General features: G+C 37.6%; 1 protein-coding gene across 1 annotated transcript in view; it reads right to left on the bottom strand.

Moving 5' to 3' along the window:
- Nucleotides 1–4,057: 4,057 nt before the first annotated feature.
- Nucleotides 4,058–17,727, bottom strand: part of Tmtc3 (Transmembrane O-mannosyltransferase targeting cadherins 3) — a 150,371-nt gene continuing 136,701 nt past the window's right edge. Inside the window, exon 5 of the transcript XR_010950771.1 lies at nucleotides 4,058–16,696. The gene's annotated coding sequence lies outside the window, so the exon portion shown is untranslated. The remainder of the gene's footprint in view (nucleotides 16,697–17,727) is intronic.

Below are 17,727 nucleotides of genomic sequence, written 5' to 3'. Positions count from 1 at the left end.
AGTAACACCTGATGAACAGTCCACGTATCGAAGTCCCCAACCAACACCTGTTTCCCAATACCGCCAATTCGTTTCAAGGAAAAAAGAAATGACGTGGATCAAGAATATCTGGACATCGAAAAAAATATTGAACCTGTTCGTGTCTAGATCTGAGAATGAGTGCAAGTCATAGCGACCCTGACAAAAATTTTTTGGTGAGCTTGATTCCATACAAGAAGGCGGTGCGCGGTGGCAGAAAAATTTAACTAACTTATATCGTCATGGAAGTCGTTATGTATATCAACCAAATTTTTGGTTTGCTATAACGAGTGTGCGATTCAGTAACTTATGTATAACGAGTCCAAACAGCTGACTTTTCGTATCTATTCAAAATGTTAAAGTGTGGCATCTCTGCTCACATAAACCGTTCGAAATGTCAAAATATGCGAAAATCACAAAGAGGAATAAAAAAAGCTAATATTTGTTCGCGCTAATTTGATTTGATTTGTAATTTTTGCAATAATAATAGTTTATTATGTACATATTTCAGTTTATTAAGTGGTGTTTTATAAGTGGAATTCACCATACTAAGTACTGAATGCAAATTTCTTTGTTTAGTGTACAAAAGAAGGTTATATTATTGAAGGAAAGTACTTTTAATTATTACGATATTAGAACCTTATTTTAAACAAGTGCTGCTGCTAAACGAAACCGGACATCACAGGAGCAGTTACGGACTTTAGTTGACCTTCTCACCGAGAACAACGGACTGGCAACAGGGAAATTCCAGCGTCAACATGGGAGGCTGAAGACTTGAGGAAATGGAGGTAGTTCACAGAAAAGCTCAACGCTATTGGAGGAGCTACAAAGACTGCAGAACAATGGCAAACGGTAAGTACTTCTTTAGTGAAAAATAGCCACACACAAACCGTCATGACGAGTCAGTGCTTGTGATACATAAATGAAATCGCAAATTGTGAGACAATTTATGGTTAATCATAGCATTGTGAGAACGGGATTCCACCAAATATTGTGAATAGCGGAAAGCGCTGACAAAGTTACATTCGGCCATTTTTTTGCATATTAGTGTTTGGTTCTTATGTACAAATATGTGTGGATAGTATATATACACATACGCTAATCCCAAAAACATACAAGAATTTAGTGATTCAGGTAAGTCTAGGACAGTGGTAGGCTGCTTAATAACGCCCAAAAATATCGAGATATCAAAAGACACGTTTGACCACGGTATCAATAATCCGAAGGCGGAAAATAAAAATGTTACTTCTGTCAGGAGATATTTGCAGTCGATCTCTGTCCTAGACTTACCGTGTTACCAGAATTCACTTTTAGCTTTGATTTTTCTCGAGATATTTATGTTTATTCATAAATATGTCTTCATTTTGTGTTTCATTTCTTTGGAAGTAGGTGTAGCGTGATTTAAAAAGCCGCAAGAGCAACCGCGTTCGAAACAGGAGATTACGGGAAGCTCGAACAGGCAATAGGCAAGTCAACCTCCCGGCGCTAACTGATGTGGAAATGCGCGTGGTTAGCCTTGTTGGAGATGAGTATATTGAAGGCTCACGCGATTGCCCGGATAGCATAGAAGAAATGAGCTGATATTTTTACATTTATTTTCATAATTATGTGCTAATCGTTTTGTTTAAAAAATAAAAATAAATGTAAGGGGCGATAACCTCCGAAGAGATCTAAGGCCGAGCTTCTCTTCCAATTTGCGTCGTGCTCCTCTTGATTTTCCCTACAAATTGCCCGCACGGGACCTACATGTTTTATGGCGACTAAGAACGGTATCTGCAAGGCAGATGAGTTTTCACTGAGAACTTTTCATGGCAGAAATACACTCGGAGCGCTTGCCAAACACTGCCGAGGGGCGACCTGGCTTGTTTTGTTTACTTCTATTATAATTAGGAACTGCATTTGATCTTAGAAGATGACGAGGAGGCTGTAACTCAAATAGTTTAATGACCGTCCGCTCCAACATCAGCCCCTGCACAAACACCAGCGGTGGACTATTAAATTAGTATTTTGGTATTTAGCTTAGTATTAATTTTTTACCTTTATATTGTTCGCTATTATTAAATACAAGTTCCCTAGTTTTAAGAATTATAAATGTATGATGTTCTGATATCTACTTTCACAAAAAATTGTCGATTTACTTGTTGAATTTATATAGATACAATTTGACAAGTAAATAGAAATTTTTTTGTAAACGTGAAAATCAGAACATCCCTCAAAAAATTTTTTGAAGCACCCTTACATACGTCTATAATGAGAAAAAAAAAATTCTTAAAACCTACTGTATATATATACTGATTTTTGTATATTTAAATCATTCCCCATCTACTCAAAATTTGCATGTTTGAAACCTTTTCTTAATTCGTTTGAATTTCAATATTTTCCTCGCAGAAATCTTAGTTCAAAGCAGTATAAATCTGTGCTCTAAACTGCATGTGTTTCCTTTATGTTATGTGAGAAATGATACGGACACCCTGTATGTGTATCTTTTAGAAGTTCAAAAACGGAGTTATATTTAGTAAGTATTTTAAAAATTTCATTTAAAATATATTTAGAACTATACTAACAAATAACCATAGTTTTCTAACAATACCATTTTAAAGGGTGTCTCTATTATTTCTTACATAACTGTATGTATAAAACAAGCCCCGTTTTTTGAAGTTTTAAAAGATACACATAAAGGGTGTCCCTATTATTTCTTACATAACATAAAGGATACACATAAAGTTTTGAACACAGATTTATACTGCTTTGAACTAAGATTTCTATGAGGAAAATATTGAAATTAAGAACGAATTTAGAAGAGGTTTCAAACATGCAAAGTCTGAGTGGATGGGGAGTGGGTTATATACCCCGTTTCATTATTATAAACGCGGAAGAATTTGCATCTTTTAAACATTTATATAATTTCTTTTTAATTTAAATATTTTTCTCATAAAAATCTTAGTTTAAAACAGTATAAATCTATGTTCTAAACTTTAAATCTATCTTTTAGAATTTCAAAAACGTTTCGAAAAAATGTCAAGAATTTCAAAAACGTTTCGAAAAAATTTCAAATTTTTCAAATAAAAAAAAAACCAAAATACAGTTTTGTAGCCTATTTAATTCTACTCTAACAAAGTACAAATTTCAAGTCACCAGGCGACTAGTTTATATATAATCGTTCGTAATTACACGTGTTTTTCTTGTAAAACTGTATATTTTTGAAGTGTAATCCATGGAAAAATCATCACAAGGTAAGCTTTATAAGTTTTTATTGAATAACATAAATATTGCGTTTTGGAAAGGCTTACTTTATTAACGATCAAGTTTCCGAACATTTTTAAGGTTATAAAAAAAACGCACGCGTTTGCACGTGTTGCAAATGTCAAAAAAATTAGCTTAACCTTTTAGCTATACTTAACAACAAAAAAAAGTATGTACTTCCATGTCCCCCTAATTTTGAGAATTTTTTTTCAGGGTGCCGTGGGGCAATTACCCGCATGGAACTGTTTGATGAATATCTAAAAGTTAAAAGTTTGAATAGAATGTATTGCTTTACAACGTTTCGTTTCTGCAAAATATAATATAAATTCAGATAACTGTGAGACCATTTTAGAGAACTTTGTTAAAAATGTGCAAAAACGGTGGAAAAGTGCACAATTAAGATCAAATCGTTTTATCAAAAGCAAAAAGGATTGGTTGGCATCTACTATTTCATTTCATACAGAAAATGAAGATTTTCGGCCCGGGCCTTCAAAGCGTGGCAGACCTTCCAAAAGTTTTAGTGAAAGTGGAACTAGGGCGAAACAAACAAAAGCAAGTGCACTCACCTCAAACTGTAACACTGAAGAGCTTTCTTTCGCTGTGCAGACGAGCCTACGAAAAATAGGACAGAAAAAGTTACTGCTTCTAGTTCTCCGAAATTTCACAAAAAAATTTACAAGATGGCAAAAAGCTCCACAAAGTTATCCAAACGTTTAAGTCCAGAAGAAGCTCTGTCGTTGATTATTAATACAAAATCCAGTAAATCGACATATCTATCTTTTAGAAAGGCTGCTAAAAGTTGCGGTGTTGATGTGTATCCATCTTGGGGAAAAGTCTTAGCAGCGAAAGCTGCATGTTATGCAGAGCCTGGTGCAGTGACGGTAGAAGATACAGGAGTTGGAATAAGACTCAACGATCTCTTGCACTTAACAGCCAAACGACTATGTAAGCTCCAGGAAGAAACTCTTGAATCCTTTACTGGCTCAGGAATCACTCTAGTATGTAAGTGGGGTATAGACGGAAGTTCTGGACAAAGCACCTTTAGACAAATGACAAGCGCAGACAAAAAACGATTCATCTGTAGTAATTGTGTCGCTTGTTCCTTTACAATTGCGTGATTGTTATGATGAAACCAACATAATATGGAAAAATCCAGTGCCTTCATCTACTCGCTTTTGCAGAGCCATTAAGTTGGTTTTTGTCAAAGAAGCACCGGAGTTGATAAAGAACATTACCGAAAAGATTCAGGCACAAATACACGCGCTAGACAGTTTTTTTTATAACGGAATTACTATAAATTTCAAGCTAGTTTTAACGATGGTAGACGGCAAGATTTGCAATAAGTTAACTGACACGAAATCTACGCAAAGCTGTTATGTATGTGGTGCAACCCCTAAAAATATGAACTGTCTGGACATGATCGAGCAAATGCCGATAATTAGAAATTTGGTTTATCAACTCTCCATTTATGGATCAGATTTTTCGAGTGTTGCTTGCACCTGGCCTATAGATTGGTAATAAAGCGCTGGCAGGCAAGAGGAGAAGATAAATTAAAAATAGAGGAAAGGAAGAAGATTATTCAGGATAAGCTTAGGGCCGAGCTAAGCATCTTAGTTGACCTACCGAAATCTGGATATGGCTCAACTAACACGGGCAATACTGCCCGAGTATTCTTTCGGAATTGGGAAAAATCGGCAGAAATTTCTGGAGTTAACGAAGAGCTGATCTATAGGTTTTACATAACTCTGCAGGTAATATCTTGTGGCCATGAAGTAGATATTGAAAGATTCAGCAAATATGCCATGGAAACTGCTAAAAAGTTTGTTTCTAATTACCCATGGTTCTATATGCATCCTACAATACATAAAGTGCTAGTTCACGGAGCTGAAATTATCAAATATGCAATTTTGCCAATCGGACAGCTAGGAGAAGAAGCACAAGAAGCAAAAAATAAAGACTTTAAATTTATTAGAGAGCACAGAACCAGGAAAGATTCTGCAACCCATACTAATGAAGATTTATTTAATTACTTTTTGCTATCTTCCGATCCTATTATTTCGGGTATTTCGCTGAAAGAGAAAGGAACTAAACAAAATATTAGCCTCGAGAGTGATGCCATAGATTTGCTCAAATCGCCTGTATGTAATATTATGCCGGATTCCGATGCAGAATAAAACTCTTATACAATTTTAAACATGTGTTTTCAATGTACATATCTCTTTCATGAATTTCAATAAAAGTAAATAACTAATAAGTTCTGTTACAGAAAAATTACTTTATTGATTACTGGGGTTCAAAACTGTTGGCGCGGTACGGACGTGTTTTTTGACCGCTCTATAATCGATGCTTATTTTTTTTTCAAAGCTTCCACTTGTTGACCCAAGTGTAATCAAACAATTTTACTTACCTGTATTTTACATTTTGATATTGTGATTTATAATCATAATGTGAAACAGTGACTATAAAACATATTTTATTTAACTCTGGCATAATAAGTCATAATAAATAAATGTGCTATTTTTCTCAGTTTATGCATAAGTTAGTCAGTGACTCTTTTTTACCGTACTATTTTTTGTTGCTTTGCTCAGCTTGCTCTTTAAAATGCCGTGTTTCTGTGCAAATAAAGTAGTGAGATCGCATAAAACAGTGCAATGCGCAAAGTGCAATGATCTTTTTCATTTGGACTGTGTGAATATTCTGCCGGCTGATCTTGAGTGCCTAAGAGAAGCAGACAAGCAGTATACATATATGTGACAGGTGTGTTACTGCTCGGCGAAACTCCCTTCGCTCGCCGCCCCCTATTGTTGATCTTGAAGCTATTGACAGATTCAAGCTCTCGCATACTCATACATCGTCATCATCTGACTCTTCTAAACCAATGCCTGCCTTAGATTTGGCGCTTAAGGAAATCAGTGCTCTTAAATTTGAAAACTCACGTTTGGCTGACATCGTCAACTCTTTGCGAGATGAATGCAAAATACTCATTGAGCAGACTGGCGTGCTTAAAGCCGCTTTTCGCTCATTAGAAAAACAGCCTTGTTTAGATGAGCTGCTTTCTGCTATTGCTTCACTAGCCACTGAAGTGAAGGAAATGCAAAATAAAAAGAAATACAAGAACAACTGTTTGGACAATAATCATGCTCTAATGGTGTCGGGTAACTATCAAACCAGATTGACAGGGAGTTCTGCGGATGTCACTGTTTTAGACACACTTACAACTGCAACTACGTTATTAAACGGCTCTCTGCCTTCTGCTGGAGTCGGCGTCACCTATAATGCTGCCGCTCTCTCTGCTGTCTCCGCTGCCGCTAGTTCTAATAATTATTGTTCGTTGCCATTGACAAGACAATCTTCAACAATGCCAAGTGGCTCTCTGTCATATGCTATTGCATCTGCTCCATACAACAGTTCTGCTATCTCCTCTTCTGCTGCTTCATCTGCTGTTAGCAATAATCAGCATTCGTCAAATATTATTCATAACAATAATAACAATGTGACTCAGCTTTGTGCCGATTTGCAAAAGCCTTTGTCGTTGGGTACTGCTAAAAACTTGCCTTCGTCTGGTCAGTGGACCAAAGTTCAGCGAAAAGGACGCAAAAATAAAAAGAATGATATCAATAAACCTTTGCATACTGGAGTTAACAATGAATCCAAAATCTCCCCTAAAGATTCTGTAAGGGTAAATCATAAAAGTAAGACTCGCTCCTCCAACTTGATAATCGGCGTTAGTGATAACATGGAACTTGACGTTGTTAGCTCTAGGAAATGGTATCATCTATCCTCCTTCAAACCAAGTGTTACTGCGGATGGTCTTATTGCTTTTGTTTCCAAAAACACTAACATTAGTGCTCATCATCTCACTTGTTTTCCTCTGGTCAAAAAGGACGCGGATATCAAAGATCTGACACGATTAAATTTCAAGCTTGGTGTATCACATGCACTAGTGGATAAAGTTTTAGATCCCAAGCTCTGGCCGGCAGATGTTAAAATTAAGCCTTTCAAAAACCGTCGTAAAGTTGTTCAAGGTGGCGGTGGTGATGCTTAGCAATCAACAGTGCCAAACAAACATTTTCCTAGGCAAGTCAGAATTTATTTTCAAAATGTCTCTGACCTTAGGACTAAGGCCAACTTGCTTTTTGATATGAGCTCGCATTTGGAATATGATATATTCGTTATAATTGAAACATGGCACAACTCAAATTTTTTTGATGGTGAATTCTTTGATCCTAACTTATATAATGTCTACCGCAAAGATCGTGACTACTGCAAAACTGGACTTTCTAGAGGTGGTGGAGTCTTAATTGCCGTGCGCCGTCATTTTCGTACATCGCTCGTGGACCTGTCTGTCATGGATTCGTTGATCGACCAGATTTGCGTCTCTGTTCAAGGCAACTCGAAATTGTTTGTATGCGCTTCATATATTCCTCCGTCTAGTGCGGATTCTGTATATAAATCGCATGTTGACAATATTGTTAGTTTAATACATACACATGATGGTTGTAACTTTTGTATCTTAGGCGACTTTAACTTACCAAATATCGAATGGTCTTATGTTGACAATAACTTTGCTCTACTTCCTAAAAATGTAAATAGTTGCGCTGAAATTCTCCTCACTGATAATCTTTTAAGTGTCAATCTCTTCCAGATAAATAGCTTCAGAAATCAGTTATCAAGAACACTTGATCTTATATTTATTAACGATAATATTAATTATTCCCTAACTGAATGTCTGGGTCCACTGTCGTGTTCCGGTATTCACCATATCCCGCTTGTTTTGGGTGTTGAATTTTATAATTTTGAAAGCATTGTTCCAGATAATGCTACTCCTAGTTCCTCATTTAGGCGTGCGAACTTTGCTAATATTTCCCGAGAAGTTTCTCTAATTGATTGGGAAGCTATTTTTTCTGAAAGTGATATCTCACGCTGTTTGAATGCCGCGGAAAATTAAAAAGTGTTACAAAATTTCTTGGTATACTACTGGGCTCAAGCGGCTAAAGAATTTGAGGAATAGATTTTTTAAAAAATTCAAGACTACAAAGTCTTGGGTGTTTAAAATCAAGTACATTCGCTACAACAGGAAATTTAAAGCGTTAAGAGGCTGCGTATTAATTTCACCCGAAGCGGGTTAGGGGATCAGAATATACCCGCGGTAGGTATGCCTGTCGTAAGAGGCGACTAAAATACCAGATTCAAGGGGCTGTGTAGCGCTACCTTTCAGGTTGCCAGCGCAATATATAGCTTCTCCAAACCCAATTGTCAACCTCACCTATCCGCGGCGAATCCTGTTTCACTAACAGACGAGGCTCTGGCGACCCCAAGCTCCTCATGGAACTTGGAGGTAGGGAGGGAGGGAATGGCCTGAAGGTTTTATGTGGCCACATAAATCGTTCCCGAGATGGTCGGGCTAGCACCTTAATGGTGCTATGGTACCGGAGCGTACCGGATTTGTATCCGGCAAAGGACCATCACATCGATAACACTCCCCAAAGCCTTCGGGGAGCAACCTTATCGCTACAACAACAACAACCCGAAACTTCGAATCTTGTATCAAAGATAACCCTAAAGCTTATTCCCTCGTCAGTGTTTTATAGGGGGTTTCATACCTCTTCACCTATGGAGTCGGCTAACCTTTTTGCAGACTTTTTTCACTCCAATTTTGTTACTCAGCCAGTTAGTGTTCCTGAGTCCTCCTCAATGGTAGACTCTCCCATCAACTTCGGGGCTCTTACTCTTTCTCTAGGTGACATTGTTGATGGAATCCGGAACCTCAAGTCGTCTTCCCAGACAGATATTGACGGCTTATCGTCTTATCTCTTTAAACATTGTCTGATTCTAGCCACCCCGCTTCTTTTAATCTTCAACAAATCTCTCGAGTGTGGTGAGTTCATTGATGCTTGGAAGATAACCTTAATATCCCCCATTTTTAAAAGTGGTAATAAAAACAATGTTGCCAACTATAGACCAATTGCGAAATTATCTACTATCTCTAAACTTTTTGAGTATGTTGTAAAACAAAAAATTAGTTTTGCTGTCAAGCAATTAATTAGTGATAGCCAACATGGCTTCATGCCTGGTAGATCCACGGTTACAAACTTAGCAATTTCAGCCTGCTTTCAGCATTCCCACGTTTTGCTGTACGCTGATAATCTGAAGGTGTTTACAACTGTTTCTACTCCTTCTGATTCAGTAAATATTCAGTCTGATCTGAACAACGTTGCTGATTGGTGCCGTAATAATAATCTGCCTTTAAATATTGGTAAGTGCTTTCACGTAACCTTCTCTAAGTCTCGTGGCACAATTCCCACTTCATATTATATTGACGGCTCTCGTCTGTCCACACGTACTGAGATTTCTAACTTAGGCGTAGTTTTCGACTCGCAGTTTTCGTTTACCACTCACATAACCTCGATAATTGCTAAATCCTATTCGGTTTTGGCTTTTATTCGGCGATTTAGCTCTGACTTAACAGATCCTTATACCCTTAAGTTGCTGTTTACGTCTCTCGTACGCTCTAAGTTGGAATATGCTTGCTTTATCTGGAGGCCTTATCATGACTGCCATATCAAAAGGCTCGAGCGAGTCCAAAAAGTCTTTTTATGGTTTGGCCTGCGGTCTCTGAACTTTTCTGAGCCGATTCCCTCTTATAGTGCCAGATGTGCACTCATTAGCCTTCAATCACTTCAAAGTAGGAGGACCATTCTTTCTCTTACTTTTGTCTATGATATTATTAATGCTGTGATTGATTCACCACGTTTACTCCAGAGTATTTGTCTCCATATACCCCCTAGATCACTTCGAAATTGGGATATGTTTTATATTGATTGCGCCCGGACCCTCTATGCCTCTAACGCTCCCATTTTTAGAGCACTGAGGGAGTTCAATACCATCTCAAATTCTTTGCCCATTGACTTTTCTTTGCCAAAGACCACCTTCAAATCTTTGTTGAGTGTAATAATTTTTTGATTGTATTGCTAAGGTCTGTATTTTTAAGTACAAACTCAAGTAGTCTGTAAGAACATTAGACTATTTTTGAAAATAAATTAAATAAATAAATAAATAAATTAACGCCTTGCACGCATTTTTGACCTCCCTTTTTGTATTACAATTAATAGGTGGACTTCCTACTGTCCAAACTATCGACGTCCAAAACAATATTTTCACTATATCAAAAAAAAAAAAAACAATTTTTTTTGACCCACCCTAATTTACCATTTTTTTCCAGAAGTTTTTTCATAAAAACCACTCAAATCTTATTCATTTTATGCAGAATGCGTTTCTACACAATAAATTAACTGGTATTCCTACAAAACTTATACTATATTAAAGCTAGTGATTTAATTCGCGCTAGCAAAGCCCTTCACACCACTGTGCATTGGCTTCCCCTTCAGCATTATATGATTTGCCGTCATCATCTATGATACGGGGAAGGAGACGTATAATAAATTCATCTCGTGGAATACGTGGCCGTAGTCAAAGTGACAAACGGCATTCATGATCTGGCCATCAGATAACCATCCAACAAAATGATTCTGACATTCGGGACACTTGGGATAGGGACACACTGGTACCAGAAATTAATAACGTAAGGCAACCGTCTTACGTTCAGAAAAATACTGAAGAATGGGAGTGGTACCAATTCTATGACCAATACATGCTTAGATGACAACATTCTTGTACATATGGTAAACTGCACTAATAGAACACATATTTTGGAAATTGGAAAATCGATTTGGGTAACTGTAAAGGAGTTGAAGGTCTATATTGGTATTCCCATGGTCATGTCCGCATTACGGTATCCACAAATATCGATGTATTGGTCTATTAAGTGGAGAGTTCCAATAAAGAAAATCAGAAAATCGTGCAAAAATACTGAAAGTGCATATTTTTGATTTAATAATGAGTAGAACCCACTGTAAAACTTTTGAAGTCATTACAAATATTTATACTTTAGATACACCTATAATGCCGCGAAGAAATCCTGATATAGGTTATCGGAGTCGGTCAAATTTAAGGTGAACTATTGTACGTTCAAACCACAATGGCGTCCAGCGAACTATTAACAATTTGAATAGTAGTCAACGAGAAATTAATAGGAATAGAATGCGCCGAGTTCGTGCACAACAGTCACAGCCACGGAGAATTCGACAGAGTCAGCATCGGCGATTGGGTCGTACGTAGCCTTGCCTCAGTGCACTTGGAGCGAGCAGCATTTCTTTACGATCCTGGAATCGACTACAGTGCCGATAGATCATTAGCAATTGGATATATGACGGTCGTTTGCCAGTATTGTAAAGCTTTCAAATACGATGGTGAATCTTCTGGGTTATGTTGCGCGAATAGCAAAGTTAAATTGCCACAGTTGGTACCACCACCAGCACCCTTGAGCATATTAATGTCTGGAACGGGAAGTGATTCAGCCCATTTCTTGGCGAACATACAAAAGTATAATAGCTCTTTCCAAATGACGTCATTAGGTGCCACTCATGTAGTGCAAGATAATTTCATGCCTACATTCAAGGTAACCACAATGTTTATATTTTTTCAAATGCATAATTTTTTATTTTTTATTTTAAACTGCATAATTGCAGATACAAGGAAGACTATCAATTTCTGCAAATATATTTCATGGGCAACTCGGATGATGAAGTAGATCGTCGTTGTGCTCAAATTCCAGCTGTGAAGCGAGCCATTGTCTGAGATTTGCAAAATTTTCTACACGCGAACAATAACTTAATTAGAGTGTTCAAAACAGCATTGGAAAGAATGCCATCTGATATCCAAGGAATTCTAATCAAGGCTGACAAAACGCCTGTGGCCCAGCACCCAAGAAGGTTTAATACCCAAACAATCAACGAAGTGGCTGTAGTTATTGTAGGCGAAAATATGCCATCTAGGGACATTGTGCTCCACCGTCGTAACGACGAGCTAAAACGTGTATCCGAAACGCATAGATCTTATGACGCTCTACAATATCCGTTAATATTTTGGCAGGGAGAAGATGGATACCACTTCAATTTAAATATGGTTAATCCAGTGGTCAATTTGTTTATATAATAAGAAAAAAAATATTTGCATCGAATGCAGGTTAGGGTGGTCCGAATTTTTTTTTTTTATTTTTTTTTATTTTGACCCAGGCTAACCCGTAATTTTGTTACCCCAATCAATCACATTATCTATGCGAAATTTCAGAGTTTTGCGACTTGTGAAAGGTGTACCACATTCCATGATTTTATAAATTTTACATCGTCTCAAACTAAGTGCTCCACCGAAAACTAAAGTACTGTATTCATGGGTAAGTTGAATAATTTTACTGTCAGACCGGTCAGAACGGAGACCGTTTATATTTATTTTTCAGTTTATTGCAACGCATTTGTCACACACACAAATATATTAACGTCGCGCGTGTTTACGTTTGCCATTTCAAATTTCAATTTGAAATACTTGATCGCAGGAGTGCCTATGCACAATGTGCACATGTAAATCCGCGTTTTAATAAAAATAAAGTGGGAGTATACATAATATAAAAAGGTATTGGTCCTAAATAACTATTTTTATCGGTAAGTGTTTGAAATTATTAAAAAAAAATAATTAAGTATGCAAGCATTTATTAAATATTTTTAAAAATATTAGTGAAAATAATGGCCTGCTCAACACGTCAAAAAGATGGAAATTTATTCTCGGTGTACGAGATTTGCAACCGTTAACTCGCTTTAATCAACTTCCAACTCTCAGACACGAGCTCTTGAGAATAAAAAAAAGTGTTCGAAATGCGGCACATTATGTGATTGAGGAACTAATAGAAGTTTGGGACAAGGCATTTATACCAACAAATGAGGCGAGAAACTGTATTGATAAGCTTGAAAGAATACACAATAAATGGTTGCTTTCTCAAAGCCAGAAAGACCGGGAAAAATCATTTGTTGAGGAACTAGACCAACTATTTGATATCGCACGAGCGGATGCCCTCGATATGATAAAAATTGACTAAGATCGAAAATTTTTAATCGATCAAAGGCAGAACCGAAAAATGGTGATGACTTCTTTTGATAAGAAGGCTGAGAAAGTAAATAAACGCTCGCAAAAACGTAAGTTAAGGGCGGAAGAGCTGCGTCAGAAGGCAAAACAAAATGCAGTTTCTACCTCGGTAACATCAAACCAACTTCAATTAAGCTTCAGTAGTTCTTCTAGTGAACAATTTGAAAATGACGATTACATACCAATAATGCAAAAAAAAAACCAAAAGATGCCTCAGCTTTGACTTCCAGACGATTTGCCATCCACAAGTAAAGTGCTCACACCGGATGTCTTAAGTGCTATGGATCGCAACAATATATCAGATCGTAAGGCAATCAAACTGATCATTCCAATTGCTGCTTCACTTGGTTATAGCCCGTCAGCACTTCCAATTTCCAGAAGCTCGATTCGACGAGAAAGAAAGAAAGCAAGAATTGAGTTCCATGCTGAATTTAAAGCTTCATTTACGACAGAATATCCGCTAGTTGTGCATTGGAACGGAAAGCGTTTGCCTGATCATATAAATAACAAAAAAGTGGAGCGGCTACCTATACTCGTGCCTGGAGATGAGATAGTTACGCAACCCTTGATTTAAGTTCAGCTTCTAACTTACTGGTTCAAAATACTTTAGCAGTGATTGAAAGAACTGATACGTTAGAAAACAATCGAGATGACTACCACGAGCTCGTCGAACTTACGTTGGTCGTTTTAAATATACCTCCGACCAAAAATCATTGGCGAGCCCCTGGGCCCATACATCATGCACGATGGATGGCCAAGTTACTTTATGCCTTTAAAATATTTTTGTTTAAAAATCAAAAGAACAAGTTCAACCTGACCAACGAAGAAGAAATTTGCGATTTGCGAAATTTGGTGCAATGATTTACACCCAAGCGTGGGTACAAGCCCCATTGGCAGCAGAAGCACCCTATTGTGACTTGCAGTTATGGAAAAACCTCAAGGCATATGAAGAAATGGACTCTGAAATTGGAAAGGCAGCAAGAAGTGTTTTGGAACGTCACTTGTGGTATTTATCTGATGAGCTTATGGGGCTCGCTCTATTTTCCGACAATCTGACTTGTTTACAAGAAGTAGAAATCGTTCGAAGAATGAATGTTGAACCAGGGTCACGAAAAGTAAAAGGTAGTCCCCAAATGTTAACTCCTCAATCTACTTTGGGTGATTTCGCCACAAAAAGGACGGCGGAAACACTATAAATTAAATCTTAGAGATTCTTTCCTGCAACTTTCTCCTGAAACATGGAATGACAATTTGGATTACCTTGAGGGAAAAACACGAATCAAACACTTACGCGTGGTCAATGACACTGCAGAAAGAGGTGTAAAACTGTTCGAAGAATTTAGCAAGTCTCTAACGAAAGACGAATATGAGAAGCAATTTCTGCTGCAAGTTGTTGAATTAAATCGTAAACTAATATCAGCTGATATAACTAAAAAATCCCTTATAGAAATAGTTTCAAACAAAACCCACTAATGTTTCAATGTTTTGAATAATATTTACTACATGAATTATATTTTACAAATATGTTTTGAATAATACTATATGAATTATATTTACATATTTTCTTTACAAAATAAAATTATAAAAAAATATGTTGTGTTAAAATAAGCCTTTTTATTTACAATATAGCAGTTTTCGAGAATTTTTAAAAATAGGAGACCACCCTAATGCAGGTGCTGATGGTAATAAAAAAGTTAGTGCTATACATTTTTATTCATACAGGCTAATGGTACGAAAGTGAAACAAACCACATTTTAATTTGTCGTCGCCTTTTCCATCAGTTCGCAGTTGACATGTATGTCAAAATCAAGACTGGACGCTAACTTACATCCGTCTGAATCAAAGCAAGCTCCGATCCGAAGAATATATTCATTGATGCAGTAAATATGGATGGTAATGCAAACAACGTGGGTGTAAGAACAATATTACCTGCCACGTACATTGGGAGTCCACGTCATATGCATGAGTACGCGCAGGATGCAATGACCTATGTCCGGCAATATGGTCGGCTTGATCTTTTTATAACGTTTACGTGCAATTCTCAATGTATCGAGATTAAGAAGGCACTTTTCCCCAATCAAACGTCAATCGATAGACATGAGGTTTTAAGCAAAAATTAAAGGCTCTTTTGGATTTTATCATAAAGCAAGTGTGTATGGCCAAGCTCGGTGTTGGATGTACTCTGTAGAATGGCAAAAACGTGGTTTACCTCATGCTCATATTTTGCTTTGGTTAGTGGACAAAATAAGACCTGATGAAATCAATTCCATTATTTCGGCTGAAATTCCAGATGCAGCCGCCGATCCAAAATTTCATGCGGTGGTGACTGAAAATATGATACATGGACCATGCGGAGTTTTCAATTATACCTCGCCATGTATGGTTGAAGGTAAGTGTTGTAAGGGTTACCCGAGAGGACTTATTGCTCAAACTATGACAGGAAATGACGGATAACCATTGTATCGTAGACGATCAATTGCAGATTACGGGCGTTCAGTTGTAGTTAAGGTTAAAGGGCACGATGTTGACATTGATAATCGTTGGGTTGTTCCATTCTCACCGATATTGTCCAAGGCATTTGAGGCTCACATCAATGTGGAATACTGCCATTCCGTCAAGTCTATAAAAACTATTTGTAAATATGTAAACAAAGGCAGCGATATGGTAATTTTTGCACTACAAGTGCAAATGACGAAATATCTCAGTATCAGATCGGTCGTTACGTCAGCAGTAACGAGGCGATTTGGCGAATTTTTTCATTTGCGATACCCGAAAGGTATCCTAAAGTTCATTTAGCAGTGCATCTGGAAAATGGACAAAGAGTGTATTTTACTCAGGGCGGAAAGAGGTGCACATCGACCGGGGACTACTTCGACAAGTTTTTTTTTCTTTTTTTTTTTCAATTTGCCAAACAGATGATTTTGCTCGCACTTTACTATATGGTGAAATGCCTCGATACTATACTTGGAACGCATCAGCCAGCACGTTTCAAAGGCGGAAACAGGGAATACCAGTTGAAGGTCATCCGAATATATTTTCTTCAGATGCTCTTGGTCGAATCTTTACAGTACACCCAAATAATGACGAATGTTATTATCTTCGATTGTTATTGGTAAATGTACATGGTCCGACTTCATTTCAGCATCTAAAAAATGTTAATGGACATCTGTGTGCGACTTACCGAGAGGCATGCAAACCTTTACTGTTGCTTGAGAACGACTTGCATTGGGATGATACACTCAAAGATTCGGTGATATCTTCTTCACCACACCAAATTCGTACGTTGTTTACCATTATAATATCTACATGTTTCCCTTCGAACCCGAACAATTTGTGGATTAAGTATAAGGATGACATGTCTGGGAATATTTTGTATCGTGAACGCTGCCGAACATCAAATCTAGCAATGCAAAGAGCAAAACAAATTCGAAATGAAGTGTTAATAATGGTGGAAGATATGTGTCTTTCGATATCAGGTAAGGTTCTGTTGTTGTTGTTGTAGCGATTAGGTTACTCCCCGAAGGCTTTGGGGAGTGTTATCGATGTGATGGTCCTTTGTCGGATACAGATCCGATACGCTCCGGTAACACAGCACCATTAAGGTGCTGGCCCGACCATCTCGGGAACGATTTATATGGCCACATTGAACCTTCAGGCCATCCCTCCCTCCCCACCCCCAAGTTCCATGAGGAGCTTGGGGTCGCCAGAGCCTCGTCTGTTAGTGAAACGGGATTCGCCGTTCGAAGGTGAGGTTGACAATTGGGTTGGAGAAGCTATATATTGCGCTACACAACCCCTTGAATCCCGTAAGGTTCTGTCGAGTTTGGGAATGGTATCACCAAATCGTCCAGTGCAGGATGCAATTAATCACGACCTAGGAAGAGAACAACTGTGAAGTATTGGCTGAAACAGTACGGATAAATGTTTCGCGATTAAATATTGAACAAAGACTTGTGTACGACTCTTTGATAGAAACCGCAAAAAAAAAGAATTTACTTTTTAGATGCGCCCGGAGGAACTGGGAAAAAATTTCTGATATCATTACTTCTGGCGAAATCCGGTCACTAACTGGAGTTTCTCTAGCATTGGCATCATCTGGGATAGCAGCAACTTTATTAGAGGGAGGACGAACTTCCCATTCTGCATTGAAGTTGCCCTTAAATATGCAAGTAAACGAGACACCCGTTTGCAACATAGCTAAAAACAGTGCAATGGCAAAGGTTTTGCAAGTGTGCAAATTGATCGTATGAGATGAATGCACGATGGCCCAAAAGAGATTACTGGTGGCATTGGATAGAACTTTGAAAGATCTTCGGAACAATCAAAATATTTATGGTGGAACAATGATTTTGTTAGCTGGTGATTTTCGGCAAACTCTTCCAGTGATTTCGCGATCAATATGTTCATGATCAACTGAATGCATGTCTAAAG

Source organism: Eurosta solidaginis, chromosome 3 (genome assembly GCF_040869045.1).
Source record: "Eurosta solidaginis isolate ZX-2024a chromosome 3, ASM4086904v1, whole genome shotgun sequence".
NCBI lineage: Eukaryota > Metazoa > Arthropoda > Insecta > Diptera > Tephritidae > Eurosta > Eurosta solidaginis.
Note: the sequence above shows the minus strand (reverse complement) of the source record. Positions and strands in the feature narration are given on the sequence as shown.